The sequence below is a fragment of the Leopardus geoffroyi genome, chromosome A1 (assembly GCF_018350155.1).
Source record: "Leopardus geoffroyi isolate Oge1 chromosome A1, O.geoffroyi_Oge1_pat1.0, whole genome shotgun sequence".
Classification (NCBI taxonomy): Eukaryota; Metazoa; Chordata; class Mammalia; order Carnivora; family Felidae; genus Leopardus; species Leopardus geoffroyi.
The window spans coordinates 50,599,017-50,614,401 of record NC_059326.1 but is presented as its reverse complement, the minus strand read 5'-3'; the positions used below and the strand labels follow the sequence as shown (position 1 = coordinate 50,614,401).

At 36.7% G+C, this 15,385-nt stretch overlaps 1 long non-coding RNA gene across 1 annotated transcript in view; it reads right to left on the bottom strand.

The window, feature by feature from the left end:
• Positions 1-762: 762 nt before the first annotated feature.
• Positions 763-15,385, bottom strand: part of LOC123598795 — a 314,546-nt gene continuing 299,923 nt past the window's right edge. Inside the window, exon 4 of the long non-coding RNA XR_006712791.1 lies at positions 763-1,179. This is a non-coding gene — a long non-coding RNA (uncharacterized LOC123598795). The remainder of the gene's footprint in view (positions 1,180-15,385) is intronic.

The following is a 15,385-nucleotide window of genomic DNA, read 5'->3' as shown; positions in this document are numbered from 1 at the left end:
GTGCAGCTGGAGGGCACCAACATAGGGGATCACGCCCCAACAAACACTCTCCCTGGAAAACCCTCTCTGTCCTTCATACACAGGGGGCAACACACCACTACAAGCTCTCAGCTCAGGAAGCACTGTTTTGTCTCATGGGCCCAAGAATCCTTTCACCAGTCTAGCAGGAAAAGGCAGTCTGGCTGGTAAGCTCCTTCAGATTTCTCAAGTGACATCACTGGGGACCAGTAAAGCCCCAGTGACTTGAAATAAACCAAACAGACCAACATAGCACCACATAGTTTCTGAAAACTAGACTTTAATTGAATCATTATCACTTCTCAGTCTTTTGGCTAAGATTACGTGTAACTGAATTGTTAAAGAAGACTAGGGCTTGCATGCCAACCCTAAACAGGGTGTCTTTCTGTTAAAATAAAATAATTTAAATAAAAGAATTTAAACAGAGTCTACATATACAGTAGCCAAAATGTTCAAAATAACAATAAAAAATCATCATCATATCTAGAACCAGGGAGAACTGCAACCTGAATGCAAAAAGATAATCAACTAATGCTAACAGTGAAATTAATAAAATGTTGGAATTATCTCACAAGGATTTTAAAGTAACCATCATAAAAATGTGTTAACAAATAATTATGATATATCTTGAAATGAGAAACAGAAAACCTTAGAAAAGAAACAGAAGTTAGAATTAAAAAACAAATGGAAACTATAGAATTGAAAAATACAATAAGTTTTAAAAGCTCAATGGATGGGCTCAATAGTAAAGTGGAGATGATGGCAGATAGATCTGAGTTTGAGGGCAGAACAATAGGACTCAGCCAATCTGAACAACAGAGAATATAGGCTAAACAACAACAACAACAAAAATGAGCACATCTTCAGGGATTTGTGAGACAATAACACAAGATCCAACATTCTTATCCTTGGAGTCCCATTGAGCAGCAAAAGATATAAGAGATGAAAAAGTACAGAAATAAAGTCTGAAAATATCTCAAATTTGGCAAAAGAAACAAACCTACAGATTCATGAAGTTGAGGAAATCCACATCAAGACACATCATAATTAAACTTCTGAAACTAAAGCAAAGAAAATATCTTAAAATGAGTCAAAAAAAAAATGACAGCTTACCTGAGTCTATGGTGGCCATTAGGAAGTGACACAATGTTTGTTTAAATGCTGTAATAGAAGAACAGTCAATCATGAGTTTGAGTTTTATCCCTAGTGAAACTATCCTCGGGAACTAAGGGGTAATAAAAACATTCTCAGATGAAGAAAAACTAAAAAGTTTTTCACTATCAGACTTTACCTTAACGATTAATGATAGAGGCTGATGCTGTGATACCAGTACCGTTTGTATCAGTACAGTTTTGTATCAGGTTTTATACAGCAACTTGCCATAAAGAATTTCAATTCCATGGGAAGGAGGTCTATTTAGATAATTTCAGTAAAAGAGAGTGAAGCAAAATGATAGAACCATTCATAGGGTGCTATGGAGCACACAAAGTGGGTGCATTAGGCCCAAGCATTGGTGCTTGGAGGAGATGATGTCCAAGTGAATCTTGAACCAAATGAAGAAAGTAGCTTGAGAGAAAATTTTGGAGAAAAAAAAAGAACTAGAAAGTGGGGAGCTAGCCATAAGTAGGTATTTCTTAAACAGAGAACAAAAGCTTTTGCTTAGGACAGAGCACAGGATAATACTGAGCAGGTGTTAGGGAAGTGGCATGTAATGCTTTAGAAAAGGAATTTTTATAACAGAAAAGATGTAAAAGAAGGATTTCATTGTGGATTATTCGCGAAATAACCAGAGTCTGGACAAATCACTTAATGGAAATGCAGATGGTAGGGACTTACTGGTTTCAATGGAAAAAGAATTCATTTGCTTTGTCAAGCTATTGTACTTAGCAGCAAAAGAAAGAAAAACATCAAAAACTACCCTTCAGGGACCTTGTAATTTTCTGCAATGGGAAATTCCTAATTTCTTTCTAAAATAGCCCTATGGCCCCTCTTTTCTTTTTAACATTCAAGTGACAAATTTTGAAACTTAAGAAAAAATAAATTCAATGGGTAGTTTGTGATAAAGTTGTCTTCTGTTTGTGTGAATAGAAAATTTGTATTCCCTTTCCCTTTCCTTTATTTGAAAACAACAACAACAACAACAACAACAACAACAACAACGTTAATGTTGTAGAGCAAAACTTTTTGCAACTTAGCTACCAGAGGAATTTTATCTTTTACACTAAAATTACAACAGGTTATAAAATTATTTTTTATGCAGAAACATTTGTTTGCCATCAAAATGAATATGTATCTGTGATATGTACAATAAAATATAATGAAAATATAATGGCTTATGGAATTGCTGGCATATAATTTGTGGTTCTTGAACAACACATACAACAAAACGTCTTCCCAAGTAGGCCCACAATTTTGTTGAGATCACAATTTTCCTTGCTACACTGGGAGAAAAAACATCTTTCAGTTTTTCTGAAATGTTCTCATCTCCATCCCTTCTCCATTCCTATTGCTAAAATCATAATCCATTCCCTCTCTCTGTCTATCATCTAACCAGCTGGTCACCGAATTTTTATCACCTTTATCTCCTAAATCTACTCCTTAATCTCAGTTCATTGCCCTAGTTGAACAATCATCATTTATTATGTTACTATCATAGTAAATTCCCAGCTCACCCATGGAGCTCTAGTTTCATCGCTTCAAATTATCCTTCACAGAACTAAAAAAGTAAGTGGTCTTTCTAAAAAAAATGCATCTCATCACATGTTCCCTCTGTTTAAAAGTCTATAGGGGCATTCCTACCAACAGTGCCCTTTGTAGCAACATGGATGGAACTGGAGAGTGTGATGCTAAGTGAAATAAGCCATACAGAGAAAGACAGATACCATATGGTTTCACTCTTATGTGGATCCTGAGAAACTTAACAGAAACCCAAGGGGGAGGGGAAGGAAAAAAAAAGAGGTTAAAGTGGAAGAGAGCCAAAGCATAAGAGACTCTTAAAAACTGAGAACAAACTGAGGGTTGATGGGGGGTGGGAGGGAGGAGAGGGTGGGTGATGGGTATTGAGGAGGGCACCTTTTGGGATGAGCACTGGGTGTTGTATGGAAACCAATTTGACAATAAACTTCATATATTGAAAAAAATTTAAAAAAAAGTCTATAGGGACTCACAATTGCTTTTAGACTAAAATCAAAACCCCAAGGCATGGTCCCAGTGTTTTTGCAGGATGATTCCTGATAGTCTTTTTAAGGTTTTTGAGACATTTGGGATTTGTACAAAAACAAGAATTAAAATACATATCTTCTGATACCTTCTCTGCACATAAATTTCTTTTGATAATTTCAAAAATATTAATCCATAATACCTTTTATACCATGACTGAACTCTATCTTTTAGCAAATTCTAAAATCAAATTCAGGTCAAATAAAGATGAGTGTATATAATCAACTCTATTCACAAATCGTCTGACATTCCATAAGTGAGAAACAAAAAGTTTACTTTAGTTTTTCCCCCAAAATGTATTTGCTTTATGGAAGTTTGACCTTTATATTCATTGGAACACAGACCTAGCTGCAGCACCACAGATTCAGTGATAATACAAATAGTGGTTTCATAAAGGACAAGTGAATGCGCTCTCAGTAACAACCTGGTCTAGATTACGAAGGCTGTGGCAGAAATGAGAAGGAACCAGAGACAGTTTAGATGAGTTTAGAATGATTTTACTGAGAATATAATCTATTTGTTCATTTTTTCCTGTGAGCAGAATCTTCCATTGCAGGAAGAAAAATACAAGAAGAAATTAAGGCTCTTGGAACCTCTGCTATCTGTAAACCTTTAAGATTGTGTTTACCAATTGGATTACAATGAAACATAAACATGAGGATCTGGCCATGACATTGGGCAGATATAGTAATCAGCTGGGTTCCAACTGCTGGGAAATCTCTACCAGAAACTTCTCAAGTTCACTCACAAGATGATAATTCACTCCCTAGGGCAATCGACACTTCTAAATAAAAAATCAAGAGGAGATGAATTGTATTTCAAGGTTAACTCAGCACAGTTCTCAAAGATTTAAAACAGAAACATGATCTATGTTTGGAGTCTAAGGTCTACATCCGCCTCATTATTTTTAGTGTTCCCTTAATTTTATTTACATTTAAATACTTCTTTAAATCACACACTAATATGTGCACAAATTTCGTTTAATTTTTCCATGATGCCCCGCACAGGGTCAAACACAAAGGAAGTGTTTGATGAATAAATATTGATGGAGGGATATTAGTTAGGGTTTGTGCATTTTGCTGTTTCATAAGCATAATAAAACGATTATAGTTTCCAAAGACCTTTCAAATAATCTATCCCTTTTAAACTACAAGATATAATAATATCTACAATGAAGTATATATTATTACATGAATCTTTTATTTTTTTATTTTTTTAAACATCTTTTTTAAATTTTCTTTTTAATGCTTATTTATTTTTGAGAGAGAAAGGCATAGAGTGTGAGGGGGGGAGGGGCAGAGAGAGAGGGAGACACAGAATCTGAAGCAGGCTCCAGGCTCTGAGCTGACAGCACAGAGCATGATGCAGGGCTTTGAACTCATGAATGGTGAGATCATGACCTGAGCCAAAGTCGGATGCTTAACCAACTGAGCCACCCAGGCACCCCTAAATGTATCTTTTACAAGGTGTAATGATGTCTGCCTCAGGGGACACTTAGAAAACAGAGGAGTCACTATCATTGCAGAGTAAAGGCTCTGCCTCTCTGCACTGTCAGAAGGGAATATGGGGTTTATATTTTAAAGAGAGTAGGTTGACTGTCCATCTAGAGTCTCAGTCATTAGGAGAGGAGATGCTGGAGAAAAACACCTTAGTCTTTCTATAACTAGTCTTAGTCTCTACTACAACTGCCACCCAAATCACTTTTACCTAATTTTTGAAGTTCTGTATTAGCTGCCTGACCAGTCTCCCTTTACTAACTGCTCCCTTCAAACCAACGTTTCCTACAATGCTTCTAAGAGTGACCTTTTAAAAATGCATATCTGAGGGGTGCCTGGGTGGCTCACTCAATTAAGTATCTGACTTCGGCTCAGGTCATGATCTTGTGGTTCAAGGGTTCAAGCCCTGTGCCATGCTCTGTCCTGACAGCTAGGAGCGTGGAGCCTGCTTGGGATTCTCTCTCCCTCTCTCTCTGTCCCTCCGCCACTCATGCTCTGTTTCTGTTTCTCAAAAATAAATAAACTTTTAAAAAAATTAAAACTGCACATCTGATTTTGTCATCTCCCTGTTTTTTGGAAGTAAATGCTTCCCACTGCTCTTAGAATAAAGATCACAGTCCTTCTAATCACATTAATGATCAATTTTGATACAATCATGTTAATGACTAATTATGAGGCAAAGTGATACAAAAGAAGGGGGACAATAATACTAGAAAACAATAACGTGGAAGATGCAAGGGGTGAATGGACTTATTTCTAAGATCTTTGTATTGTTTGGAAAGAGAGATATTGCCAAATATGTATGTTAAAAATATAGACATATGATTTTTTTCATATACTATAGTACAGCATTCTTAGATTTTATATTGAAAGCTATTATCTCAATTGACCTTAAGTTTGATGATACAATAATTTGTCTCTCCCACATGGCTAGCAACCTTCAGGACCACTTAGATGGCAGGTAAACTAGTGGACACTCAAGGGCCTCCTCTGCAAGTGCCATACGTGTTCTCCAGTCAACCTCACATAATTTTAACTGATAAAAAGTCATATGTGGGGAAAGTAGCCCCAAGCAGAAAGTCAACAGTTCGTGAAGCATACAAAGAAAAAAAAAAATAATAATGATTCTTGGCCTTAAAACAGAAGTTTTACAGGGGGGGTTTATTTGCAACCTTAATGTTTATAAAGTTTGGAACTTGCAAAGAATAGGTCTTGTGTAAATGCTAACAAACTGTTTTATGTAACTGTAAGAAGTTCTCTGCCTAACCAATTCATTAACTCCCAATCATACAGAAATGTACTAAAGCAATAATTTTGTGAATCACTGTTTCAACATGGTTATATTTATTTAAAAAAATATTGTTGGGGCGCCTGGGTGGCTCAGTCAGTTGGGTGTCCGACTTCAGCTCAGGTCGTGATCTCACAGTTTGTGAGTTCAAGCCCTGTGTCAGGCTCTGTGCTGACAACTCAGAGCTTGGAGCCTGCTTCAGATTCTGTATCTCCCTCACTCTCTGCCCCTCCCCCGCTCACACTGTCTCTCTCTCTCTCTCTCTCTCTCTCTCTCTCTCTCTCTCAAAAATAAACATTAAAGGGGCGACTGGGTGGCACAGTCGGTTAAGCGTCAGACTTCAGCCAGGTCACGATCTCGCGGTCCGGGAGTTCGAGCCCTGCGTCAGGCTCTGGGCTGATGGCTCAGAGCCTGGAGCCTGTTTCCGATTCTGTGTCTCCCTCTCTCTCTGCCCCTCCCCCGTTCATGCTCTGTCTCTCTCTGTCCCAAAAATAAATAAAAACGTTGAAAAAAAAATTTATTAATAAAAAAATAAATAAACATTAAAGAAATTGAGAAAAAACTGTTATTATATTTAAATCATTTAGACTAAAGTAGATTAAAACTAGTTGACCAATCCTGCACTTTCCAACCAGTGATTTTGATATTGTGTACACAGTCTAATGTCATAACTTGGAATTTAACCCAAAGAAAATATTTGAGACAACTTAAGTTAATTTATAGAACTCTTTTTTTAAAGTTTATTTATTTATTCTGAGAGAGAGAAAGGGAGGAAGAGATAGAGAGAGAAGACAGTATGCATGTGGGGGAGGGGCAGAGTGAGAGGGAGAGAGAGAATCCCAAGCAGGCTCCATGATGTCAGTGCAGAGCCCCATGTCGGGCTCAAACCCACAAACCATGAGATCAGAACCTGAGCCCCAATCAAGAGTCAGAGGCTTAACCAATTGAGCCACCCAGGAACCCCAAGTTAATTTATAGAACTCTTGGTTGCATTGTGAATCATTTTTGAACTTCGGCTTTTAAATTGTTTTTAAACACAACAGTAAAATAAAGTATTAACTTCAAAAAAACAAAGAGATCCTAGTCCTTGACTTGAAAACACCCTGCATGTTTAACCCCGCCCCCTGCTCAGCCATTACCAGGATCCCTCTCCTCCAAGCTTTCCACACTCAGCCATAGTGGAGCTTGTTAAGCTCCCTGACTGGCTAGTTCTCTACTGTCTTGGGCTCTCACACCCTCCAGCCTCCATGTCTGCCTAGATCTGATGCTCTGACTCTACCAGTCTGGCTAGGATTTCCTCCTGCAGGTCTCTGCTCTAGGTTACTTCCTCCAGAAGTCTTTCCTTTTTTTCCAGTTTGGGTTAGGTCTTCCAGATTACATGGAGGTGTCCTCTCTGCACATGTATATGTGTTTATGTCATGCTTTTCATCTCCACTCCCCAGCCTCATTCCTTCTCTAGCTCATCACCAAATCCCCAGTACTAATTCATGCATGGCACTGAGTAGATGATTTACAAACATTTGTTAAATAAATCTCCTTTCGCTATAAGTTTTCCCCTCTACCGAGCAGTTTTCTTCAACCTTTCCTTTTGCCTTAGAAGTTTCTGTATTCTGGACCCTTTTCCTACTGGCCCATTTCTCCTTCTGCCAAGCTTCAATTGTTTATTTGGAGCTCACTTTAAGTGTCACTGTTTAAGAAGACTATTCATGATTTTTTATTTGATTTTTAAGAAAAATAGCTGACACATTCATTGTATTTTGAAAGCTCTCACAGCATGCCAATATGTCATTAACATTTACATCTGATTGTAATATATAATAATGGTGAAAATTGTCTGAAATTAAAACATATTTGGAACATTAAGCTTAATTTTTTTCACAAGAGTGCCTTCTGAAATCCAGTTAATATGATGCACTTCCACCCAGTGGCCTGACAACATTCAGAAAAGCATAATAGTGTCATTTATAAAATTTGGTCCCAACCTCATCAAATAAATGATAAATTGCTCTTCATAAGACATTATGTATAAACCATGGCATTAGAAAATTCCTGTCACTCTTGCCAGCAGAGAGCTGTAGTACAAACAGGCCAATAATAAGATCTCACTAATTTGTAGCAATTCCCTGAATATTATTATTGCTAATATATTGTTAAATAAGGTTCACATGCATGTAAGATTCTCAGTTTCTTTGAATCACATTGTCTATTAATAGTGTATTCATTCTGGCATTATAAATGAGGTCATCTTTTTCACACAATCAATCTAGATAAATATTTTATATTTTGCAACAGTCACCTTTGTTAATCAAAGATAATGTAAGAAATTTAATGGAAGCATTTGGGAAGCTTAAATGCGTATAGTGCAGAGAAGATATATTATGAAGATAGTAGCAAAATTAATAGAAGTAAGAATCTGTGCATTGTGAACAGTGGAACAGATGGAAAATGATTTGATATTTTAAAAATGAACTTAATCCAGATTGAAGTAATTATACTTGCACATTGTAGACAATACCAAAAAGTCTAAAAAGGAATTAAAACCTCTAATAATATCACCATGTAGAGGTAACTGAATAGAACACCAAGATTGTGCTCCATTCTATTATTTTCATACATATATTATATATATATGTATATAGTTTCAGAATTGTAATCATACATGATCACACTTTTAAAACTTCTTTTTCTAGTTTAGTATTATTGCCTAGGCATATTTTTTAAATCTTTTTGAAAAACACAGAGATAGCATACTTTTTCTTTGAAAACAAATATGATTTTAATGCTATCATAACTCCATTTATGACTGATTTATTCTTTAATTGTTGGATACTCAAGAAATTTCTCATATTCTAACATTATGAATAATAAGCAAAATTGCTTAAAAACATTTGTGTATATATTGAATTGCCCTATTAGCATAGATTCCTAGAAATGTAGTTACGGGATCACAATTTATGTGTATTTTTAATACTTTTGAGATTACTGACAATTGCTTTCCATAGTGGTATACAGTATATGGTTTAATCATTTGTTTATGAGAATGCCATTTTTCAACTTATGCCCACCAATACTGGGTACTATTTCAAAACATTATGCCAACTTTATAGTTTGAAAAGGTAAATCAAGGGACAAAATTTTTATTAGTGTTAAATTCTTCACTGTATATACTTAAATGTCAGTGAAACAAACTTAAAGAGAAAGAGAAGGCTGCATTAAATGGTAATAAGACTCTGTGGTTCCCTTTCTGGAAACTGACTTTTTACTTATAATTTTTTATTTTTAGTTTTTGAGAGAGAGAGGAAGTGTGCACTCGTACACATGAGCAACTGGGGGAGAGACAGAGAGAGAGGGAAAGAGAGAACCTTAAGCAGGCTCCATGGTCCGCACAGAGCCCAATGTGGGAGTTGATCGCATGACCCTGGGTTCATGACCTGAGCCAAAATCAAGAGTCAGATGCTTAACCCACTGAGCCACCCAGGTACCCCAAGGGACTGGCCTCTTTTTTTAAAGTTAATTTTTGAGAGAGAGAGAGAGAGAGAGAGAGAGCGAAAGAGAGAGAGCACATGAGTGGGGGAGGGACAGAGAGAGATAGATACAGAATCGGAAGCAGGCTCCAGGCTCTGAGCTGTCAGCACAGAGTCCGATGCGGGGCTCCAACTCACGAGCTGTGAGATCATGATCTGAGCCAAAGTTGAATGCTTAACCGACTGAGCCACCCAGGTGCCCAAGGAGATCGCCTTTTTAACTTGACCTGGGGATGGTATGAATTATAATCCAAAATACCTTTAAAATGACAAAAAGAGAAGAAAAGAAGAAAAGACAAAGGTTGGATGAAGGAAGAAGGACAAGGGAGGAGTGGAGGGAGGGAAGAAGAAAGGGAGTTTTCTCAAATATTTCATGTAATTTTGTGTATTTGTCTGAGCCCAAACTTCAGTCTTGGATCATGTATGAGATTTGAGGAGTGGGGAGAGAGATACTAGCAGAAGATGCTCTAAAATCTTGGATGGAAAATAAAAAAAAAAAAAACAGTGGAATGTATGAGATTTACACATATTTGGAAAGTTTAACTGAGAATAATGACTGCACCATTTCTTCACACATACAATTTCCTTTAAAAAATATCTTCTAGGAAAATCACTCTGTGTGAGCCAAGTTAAGAGCTACCCCTACTCACATACACACACACTCTCTCTTCCTGGTACAGTTGTGTGAACTCAAATGTATCAAGAATGTCAGCTATCAAAAAAAAAAATCTTTTTAACACTCCCCTTTTCCCATTCTAAGACCTGGCTACTAGATTGCCTTGTTACTGGAATAAAACAGGACATATGAAATTTTGAATGTGTAGGTGCTGACAAGAGGTAGAAGCAAGTGAAGACATTTGCAACCACCCTATTTAGTCCTCTGCCTGTTTGATGACAGAATCAATCGTTTTCCTCTCCAAATCAATCATTAAGCTAAAAATTTTAGTCTTTGTTCTGGTTATTCTAATAATGGCAAATAATGAAGCATTGTCATTAGCAAGCATTTTTACCCAAATAGAGTGTGACTAAATATTATCCCTTACTTTAGAGGTTTTGGTATGGAATTGAAAAATCAATGTTGATGTTTCAGTATATATGTGGATAAATAATGAAGAAAAATCAAACATTTCCATGATGAAAAAGCCAAGGTAGGTACCTGCATAGTCCCTAGCTAGAATTCAAACAGTCTGTCCTGGGAAGTAATGTTTAATTCCAGTTGGTTAAGATAGAGATCAAGAGCCATCCAGAAGATGTCGAAGGGCTCCCTTAATGTGCTCAGGTGAGGAGAGTGGCATTTGGCAGTTGCCTCAAGGAGAAGACACAGTTTAAACATCAGTCCTACAGACTAAATTTCTCATATACCAAAATTTGCACCTTTGAAAGCACAACCTCACCTACCATACTTTAAGCCTTTAAAGGCTTAAAGCCTTTAAGCCTTCCTTGAATTTTCCGAAGAATTTTTTGAGAGATCTTATAAATATGTAATAAAATGACAAGGTAATAAAGGAAAAAATACAGAGGTGGGTGGGGCTGGTGGGGTTGTAAGAAGTTCTGTATAATGAAACTCAGAAACAGTTGTCAAGCTTGTTCTCAATGTAATTTGTATTTGTATTGAGTCTGAGACATTATTCCCACAAGGGGAACGGTTTACCAATTCATCAGTTCTTTTCTCTGTAATTGAAGGCCTCTCAATTATACTCCTATAAGGTACAGAATCTGAGGCAAGGAGTGCTTAATATACAACCCCAGATCAGTATAAAAGAAGCAAGCTGTCTTCAAACCTCTGGTATCAGGCACAATTAGAATTGTGAATTTTAAGGAATAAGATGAATGGTCTTCTGCTTCTATTTTGAAAAATGACTTAGTTATTTAATTTTTATCCTTAAGATCGCAGACATCTTATGAGATCTAAATACCCATGAAATCATCACAGCCCCTAGTATTATACACTATTGTGCTTATACTATAGAAAATAGAACTGAGAAATAATGGATTAAATGAATTGACAGGGAAAATTAATGGCCAATATTTCTCAAGCATTTACTATGTGCCATGCACAGGGCTATTAGAAATTTATTAACTCTTTAATACTCAGAACAGCTCTGTAAAATACGCATTATTTTCTTTCATATTATAGATGAAGCAAGTGGGGCTTAGTTCAATCATTCAGTTATGATGGCTTATAACTAGTAAATAGCCAAATTCTCTGATTTGAATTACTGTTTTCTCAGGAAACTTTCCTATGGCTATGGTGTTTAATTTTTTTTAAATTTAGCTCAGGGATTGTGAATGTTAGAGATAAGATCTATCTTTGCAGTTATTTTATTGTATTTTTGTTTCAATGTTCTGTATTTTCGGCTTATTGCAAGAATTTGTAATGGCTTTCACAATGGGCCTTTGGAGAGTTCCAATAATTGAACACAGAGAGAACTCCAGTATTTTCCCATTGCAGAAAAAAAAAATCTTGAAACTTTATTCCTTATTGATGTCAAAACATCTGCCACATTGCTCTTTTGTTGTTTTACTACATTTTATGAGGACTCAGCTTGAAAAATGAACCTATGAAAAAAGGCATTGAGTTATGGCATGTTTTTTTCATTCAAGATCTAATTTGATCAATTTATAATCAACAGCATCTTACATAACATGTAACATTTCATAGAAGGCAAATAAATAGTTATGGAACTAACTGATCAAAGAATGAATAAACTCTACTAAGTGACTTTATGCGTATATAACTTAGCATATACTTAGCATATCACTGTTGGCTATTATTATTATTATTATTAGCGAATGTAATAACAACTTATGTCTTGGAATGTTTTCAGCCTAATTGGGAAGATGGATTAAGTCCAGAAACACACATAGGTATCCAAACATTTTCTAAACAATCAGGGAAATAAAATATACTTTGAATGGCCATTTTCTCCACTAAATTATAAAACATTCCCAAAACACTATTATGTTTTCTTATGGTCTGTTGGATAAAAAAAAAAAAAACAATAATAATATCCTAAAGGTGCAGGATCCATTTTATACATCTACACAACCACTGACATGAAATATAAAGCCTTGACATGGTCAGTTAAGTTGATCTTGAGCTTTAATAACAGTGTTTCTCAGTTTGCATGATGCCCACTGGTCATTTGCTTCGAATAATCTGAGGCATTTGAAGAAGTATGGTTTGGGGGGAAAGGATTATTTTTATGTTGTTGTTTTTTTAATCTATCTATCTGTCTATTTATTTATTTATTTATTTATTTATTTATTTATTTATTTTGAGAGAGAGAGAGAGAGACAAAGAGCATGAGTGGGAGAGGGACAGAGAGAGAGGGAGAGAAAGAATCCCAAACAGTCTCCATGCTGTTAGGGCAGAGCCTGACATAGGGTTCAAACTCACAAACCATGCGATCATGACCTAAGCCAAAGTCCAGAGTCAGACACTTAACCCACTGGGCCACCAGGTGCCCCATGGGGGGAAGGGTTCTTAAATTAACTTACAGTTTTAAATGATTTAAGATTTAAGTTAAATTATTCATAAGTAATGTAAGTTTTCCTACTTGTTCCTTATTTTACAGGAAATATTAGAATTGTTTAGCATCTCAAGTTTTAGCCATCGATGTCAAAACTGCTACAATGTAAATACAGGGAAAAACATATTTATGGACCATAGATAGGGTATCATTCAAATTTTGGTGTTTAAATTTTGGAAACAATTCTCTTGGGGAAAGGGGTCCATGGCCACTTGTTTCAAATAACCTGGGATGTTTTGAGCAATCAGCATCTCTGAGGGTGGGGCCCAGTAACTCCTGCTAGTGATTTTTACTCACACTGAAATCAGAAAAAAAAAAAACCTTCTTTCTTGGCTCTTGAGTTCATAGCTGGAAATGGTTAGAGCCATAGCAACAGAGTGGGGAGCCAGTACCTGCTCATATGAGCCCTTCTGGAGGGATTGATAGTCTGCTAAGATAATGCAGTCCTGGACAAGGTCAAAGGACTTAGCACCCCATCAGCTGTTGGGAAGGAAAAATAATTTTTACTCTACCTTTCTAGGTTCTTGTCTAAGACCACCCTATCCCATCATAATAGACAGATTAAGAGAAAATCAAACAATTTTAATTACATATGCACATGTGTGCATGTGGGGGTCCTACAAAGATAGGAGACTCAAAGGCATTCAGGCAATTGAGGCTTATGTACCAACCTGAGCTAAGGAAAGGGACAGGGGCCTGGAGCTTCAAAGGGGAGGAAGACAATTCACAGGAAGTTAGAAAGAAGAAATGTTTGGTAAATAGATGTCTGCTTTCCTACACAGATAAGTCTCTCAGATAAAAATGTTACCTCTGTTGCAGGCCCTCATTCTAAATTCTTTTAGGCAGATAATGGTTAGGTAAAAAGCTTTTGCTGAGTCCCCTGGGTCTTGATTGCCTTTAGCTCAAAATAATCCATATGTGAATATGGCACACTTTGAGGTGTCATATTCTGTTCCCATCTACAGCCCAAACTCCCTTCCACTATACATCCCTGGAGGGCAGGAGTTCAGAATGGGCATGCATATGATGGGGCCATTACAAAACAGAGAGCATAAAATTGATGCCCTGAAAACAGACAATTGTTTTGTTTAATTACTGCCCTGGTTCTGAATTATGAGGACTCAATGTTGCTAGAATGATTAGTAAACAGAAATTTCTAATTAAATTAATTAACACAGGCTTAAACAGAAAACCTTTCTGTGTTTCTATTTTTGTCAATAACAGAGAAACTGAAAATCCTGGCTGAATCAATCGGTATCATTAATGTAAATGTCAATTATTATGATTCAGTAGACATATGGATAGGATGACCACCCATCCTGGTTTGTCTGGAATGGCTCTGGTATAAGCCTGACCTGGCAGAATCAGGGAGAGTTCCTCTTTTGCTCTCAAAAGTGTTCTGGTTTGAATTATTTTAAATATTGTTCTAATGTTTATTTACTTTTGAGAGAGAGAGAGAGAGAGAGAGAGAGAGAGAGAGAGAGAGAGGAGACACAGTGTGAGCGGGGAGGGTCAGAGACAGAGAGAGGAGACACAGAATCTGAAGGAGGCTCCAGGCTCTGAGCTGTCAGCACAGAGCCCGACGCGGGGCTCGAACTCACGGACCATGAGATCGTGACCTGAGCCAAGTCAGACACTTAACCAACTGAGCCACCCAGGTGCACCCTGAATGATAAGTTATGTAGCCATCTAGTCCATAGATACATCTCCAGAGGAGACTGATCAGGATGTGAAACATCCTTGAATTTGTGTGTATATTTTTATATTTGTGTATACTATATTTATGATTGCATGATCTCTTTGTTTCATGAAAGCTGAATTGTCAGGAAAATGCTTTCCAGTTAAGTGAAGTTTCTGGTACTATGGATTCTGATCTCATGAAATTTCCTTATGCTATATATGTTGGGCTTTTGTTCCGATGGCCCATGAATCAGAAGCACTTTATAATTCACACTCCCCAGGAACTAAGCTATAGAGAAGCAGGATCTCTTACCCATAATTGGGAATTAAAGTAGTTTTGATTGTATTTAAAAGTCTTTTGGAAGGAACTAAATTGAAAAGTAGATGGGCCTAAGCACTCCAAAAGCAGAGGATAGAAGACAGATGACAACAAAGGGCAGATGAAAAGACAAGCAAATGATTTTGCTTTATGCCAGGGAAGATATTTGGTACTTCCTATTTAAAAGGCTCTTTGTGACCATTAATTAGCTAATCCCTAGCAGTCTCCTGGTAGAATATATCAGCATTATTATCACTCACTGCAGATACAAAATTTGAAAGACTAAGATTAAGGAGGTTTAGCAGGAA